This window comes from Mercenaria mercenaria, chromosome 2 (genome assembly GCF_021730395.1).
Source record: "Mercenaria mercenaria strain notata chromosome 2, MADL_Memer_1, whole genome shotgun sequence".
NCBI lineage: Eukaryota > Metazoa > Mollusca > Bivalvia > Venerida > Veneridae > Mercenaria > Mercenaria mercenaria.
Window position 1 is genome coordinate 102,189,318 of NC_069362.1, and position 5,335 is coordinate 102,194,652.

Genomic DNA, 5,335 nt, shown 5'->3' on the forward strand with positions numbered 1-5,335 from the left:
CAAATAAAAATAAAATGATAAATGCAGTCAACCAAATAAATAAAAAATGAAACATATAAGAGGTTACAAATTTCACAATACCCTAACCCTAACTCCTGTTTTTACAGCATATCGTGATCTGGCCCCGCTTTCACTAACGTTCTCAAAGTGAGAAAATTCTCAGCTTAAGATTTTCTCAGAATTGTCTGAGAATTGTCTCAGCTGAGAAATTTCTCAAGTTGTCTTTCACTAAACTTTTTCTCAAGTCTTGAGATTTTTCTCAGCTGAGCCGTAATTTTTTAAGACATAAGCGGCCAAACATCCAGGGAGCCGCGTGAACTTTCCCACGAACACGAGTGCATAGTTGGGGGCAGTGGATTTATTCATTTATTGAGACGAGGTGAAGCGTTGAGAAATGTTCATAAACAACATGTACAGTTTCGGGATATATCCAAATTGTATGTTTGTACACTGTTGTACAAAGGTATGGCAGCGTATTTTCAATATTATAATTATTTAGCTTCAAACCTGTCACTTTTGAACCAATTAAACACACAGTCGAGGGTACTACGTCATATTGCATGTGTTTTCTTTACCAAATATGGGATTACGTAAACACAGCTATATGTTTCTTTCACAAGTACGTGTGACAATTTTATGTTATCGGGCATATATTTATTGGAATCAGATATGCAGCCGTAAGTATATATTGTTTTTTGATTCACATATTAATTACTGCAATTAGTGTATTCATATCAATGATTGCAGGGACATAAATAGCTATGCATTCTCTACTATAGGCATTTCAAACTTTGAACAACACAGTTTGTTCAAAATACTCACATTCTATTTTGTAGAAGATATCAAGCTTCTTTTTCCAAAGCATTTTGTCATTGCTGTCATGATTATAAATTAATTCTGTGTCTAACGTATTTCGCCAGGTACTCTGTGAGTTGAAAGTGCTGCAAACCATGTACATTTTTTTGAAAATGCAAAATGGAAGTGAAAGTAGGTAGAGCTGTCAAAATGAAAAAAAAAATGCAATATTTCAAAAAATATAAAAGTTAATTATATTTCATTAACCAGATTACCTAGATAAGTATGTTAGACACACAACAAAAACAAAGTTAGAGAAAAAAATGTGTTGAAAAAAAAAAAAAAAAAGATTGACATTTCTACAAGATAAAATGTGGACAGTTAGAGGTACATGTGTTTAAGACAAAATACAAAGTATAACCAAACAAGGTGACCTTTATAGAAAGTATCTGCTACTTGTGTATATGTACTATGAATATTATTGGTCTGGCAGGTATAATTTCCATTTATGAAAATCTACATGAGGGGGTCTCAAAGGCTTTACATGATCCTAGTTCTACTTTTCATTTCTACTTTCACTTTCAGTTTGAAATGTGTTCCATTTTTTTAAATTACATTTTTGCAGCACTTTCACCCCCCCCCCCCACACACACAGACTTCTTAAATAATATGTTATGTTAGACAATAGTATAAACATTAGTCTCACTTGAGATGCAAACAACAGGTGTCATATATAGGCCTAGCTTATTCCTGTTTTTAAATGTTGCAGGTTTGTAATATTTCAGAACTTGAGACAGGACTATATGAAAACTATTTTTGACATAAGCATGGTAACAAAATATATTTTTGAAACAGAAGAAGTTTGAAAATCTGTATGACAGTATAATAGCATTTTATGATGGGAAATTTTCAATCAGTAGAATATATATTTGTATATTAAAGCTTTTCCTTCTTTTTCTGAACACTTCTGTATATTGTAGATCTAAATAGAGACAGAATATAAAATTCCTCAGTAAAATGCTTATATATGTTGTTGTTTTTTTTGAAAATCATTATGAAAGAAAAAGCTGTTTCAGTTGTAAGGCATCCCTGAAATGTCACAGATTTTGATAACGGTTTTAAATGTTTATTGTCAATGCATATGTTTCAAAGTATGCTATTTAGTTTTATATGTTTATATATTTTATATGTGGTTTATGATGTGGTTTATATAATACACACCAACACACAATTTATTAACTTAAAGATTCTTGTAGATATCAAAATTATGTTGCTAATAATTATAAGTTTATGTACCCAATAACCATTGATCTTGTATACCTAAGGCTCAAACTTGGTGTTTAAGATTTTCTATATTATCAAAATCTTTGTGTAATTTAAAGATTGATATTCCTTCTTATAAATGGAATAAATTATATATTTAAACCTGGTTACAGAGCAATTTTCAGACAAACATTTTTATTTAATTTATATCAGGTCACAGCCTGTTGATGAAGATCCTCAGCTTATTATACAGAGGTCAAGCTTGAGCTATGTGCTGATTCAAAAGATGCTAATGACAGTGGATAATCCTTTCTGAGTTGTTCTATGACCATTTACCAGCATTTCAAAACACTGATGGAACTTAAGGCAGTACATGTACTGGTGTCTGGCCTGTGATTTCAAGTATAGACTATAGTATGTATTGACTTAGTTAGTCTCAATGTTTCCTAAATTTGCAAACTTTATTATAATTCAAACCATGCCTAAGATTTTAATTTTACTCAAAAGGAAAAAAAGGAGAACAATAAATAAAATCATGCTTGCAACATAATACAGATACCAAATTGATACACTGAATGGAGGCACTTCATTTACAAACCAAGTATTGCTTTGGTTTGAAACTTTCACTTATGATAATTTGCATGCCTAGCTCAGAATATAAAGCACTAGACTATGAATCAAGAAAAAATGTAAGTTTCAGATCCTTTGGCTATGCATGCAATGTCTTTAACAGTTTGAGAGAAGAACATGTCTGAGTCATTTGTCCACCATTTCTTACTCATTTACAATGGGAAGTTGTCTGTGAGCACAAGTCATTTCTAGTAAAGAATGCAGGAACACTTAAAAGGTTAACTGAACACCATTACATGACTGAAATACTGTTGCAAAATTGAATCATATTGAAACAAAAAACAAAAAAAGGAAATTTCACTCCATAAATGCATAAATATATATGCAAAAATAAAATTTGTGATAGTGTACTGTATATAATATAGAAAAAACAATTCCTTTTCAGATTGATGTACCTCCTGATGTCTCCTTGAATACAATATTGTGAAAGGAACAAGCTGCAAGATATACTGTGGAAGTGGGGGCCTATGTAAAAACATTTTATTTAAAGAATATAAGAAATCTGACTCTAAACTACTGAAAAGATGCACAGGGGACATTTTTGTGTGTATAGACTTTCATCAAGATTCTGAGAAAGTTGATTTATTAAACAAAAATAGTCATATTGTGTCTTCAAAGCTGAAAAGATTAAGATCTTAGGAAAACATTAGGACTCAAGAAAAGTAATGGGGTAATGAAACTGTAGTGTTCAACATTTAATTTTTTTTTTCACTACATTTTGTGAAGAGGGTTCCATCACAAGATGTGACATATTGGTAAGAATGAGATGTAGTTTATGAAAAAAAGTATTTGCTTTAAATGTGTAGACTTCAAGTTACATAAAAAATCAAAGCTGTAACAATAAAGCTTGATTAAAAAAAACACACACACTGTTGAAAACTAGCCAACATGCAATTATCACACTTGTTTGGGTGCACAGTGGACACAGTTAGCTATATAATTTAATATAACTTTAACCCTTAGGCCCTTGCTAAACTTCTATAATGTACTTGTCCGTTTTACAGTTTGTCTGTATTATTAAGTGTTAAAAGGGGTGGTAACCAAAAGATACTGACTGAATGGCGAACAGTGCAGATCTACACTTGTCGCAAAGGTAGGATCAACCATAAAAAGCAAGATAAGGGTTAAAACTGCTTGAGCCATTCAACTGAAATTGCAAACATTTGTTGACTACATTGATTGGATATATGTAATTTGCCCCAAAACACTTTATAAAACTGAACTGAATTAAAAGTAAGGTGAGAGAGAAGAAAAAGCTTAATTATATAAAAAAAACAAAACAATATAGCTGATAGATACACATTGTTGAAGGCATTATCTTTGTTTACATTAAATTTAAATGTGGCTGCCAGGTTGTTAGTTAGAAATATAAGAGACATTAATTTCTTGTTTTCGAATTTTAATTACTGCATGTATGTGTCAAAGATTGGCATGGGTGAAAATGTTACTGAAATATTAAATCAGTTTTTATTGATTAACTCCCTTTCTGGCTTGTGCAGTATAAAGTCATGTGCATCATTGAAAGTATCTGTAGTACTTTTCTAACCAACTGATAAACATTCTATTTTTGGAAAGTTTGTTGCATAAAGTTAAAGGAGGTTTTTGTATGAAATTTACATAGTGTAGGCCTTTAAGCTGTTTACTTAAAAAAAAACACATTGTATTTTTGATAATTTGTAATTGTAATTAAGTCATTTCTAATGTTTTCTCTTTTAATTGACATTGAGTGGCAGTTTTTGTTAACTACAAAACCATCTACTATTATTGGTTAACTAACTAATAGTTTTAACATTGTTTCATCACAATGCACTCTTTTATTGGAATAGGGAGGCAATAGCACATTTAACTATTAAAACTAATTATTAAACTATGTCATTTGAATGAAAACAGCCTTAGACACACCTGAAAATCAGATAAATTTGAAAATACATGCAAAGTTTTAAAAATGTTTTTTTGGAATTAAGTTATAACATTTTCTTATTTTTATCTTCAGTTGGTTATAAATGCAATTGATTGTTTTATCAACATCTGTTGTCAGGTGTGTTTCGTCCCAATTTAATTTTGTGACCCATACAGTGTTTCCAGGACTCATCAGTAAGAGAAACACCATCAGCTTCAGTCAACAACATAACTTTTAACATGTGAACAAGTTAATATTATAAACATTTTCAAAGGAACATAGTGAACTGGAACAGTAAATGAAAATTATAAAAGAAATGAAAACATGTACACTTTGGCATTTCATAGTTTTCAAATTTATCTGAGAAGACAATGACAGTGAGATATAAAATTCTCCTTAAAATTATTGTTGTTAATCATACTGAAATCTAACAATTTACTGGTAATATAAATTTTATCAATAGCATAGAGTTAAGACTTTCTGATATTTTTGGAAAGATGTGAAAAACATTGTACTTTAAATGTTCAACCAATATTTTTGATCAAATTATGAAATGCCATATTTATCTATAAATGAATAAAACTGTTGTCAACTTATAAAAATATCTGTTAACTTTAATAAATTATTAGAACTTAAATATTTTTCATTGTCTTTGTGTCCATCAGTTTTTCTGCTTATTCAATTACATCATGCAATTTTCCACTTGCTAAATGTGAAATATCTAAAGTATAGATGTTAAAAGTTAAC

The 5,335-nt window shown here is 30.1% G+C and overlaps 1 long non-coding RNA gene across 1 annotated transcript; it reads left to right on the forward strand.

The window, feature by feature from the left end:
* The first annotated feature begins 239 nt into the window (after positions 1-239).
* LOC123528599 (uncharacterized) lies at positions 240-3,340 on the forward strand. Its single transcript, XR_008369979.1, has 3 exons — positions 240-463; positions 2,272-2,472; positions 3,074-3,340. It is a non-coding gene; the product is annotated as an uncharacterized LOC123528599 (long non-coding RNA).
* Positions 3,341-5,335: the final 1,995 nt, after the last annotated feature.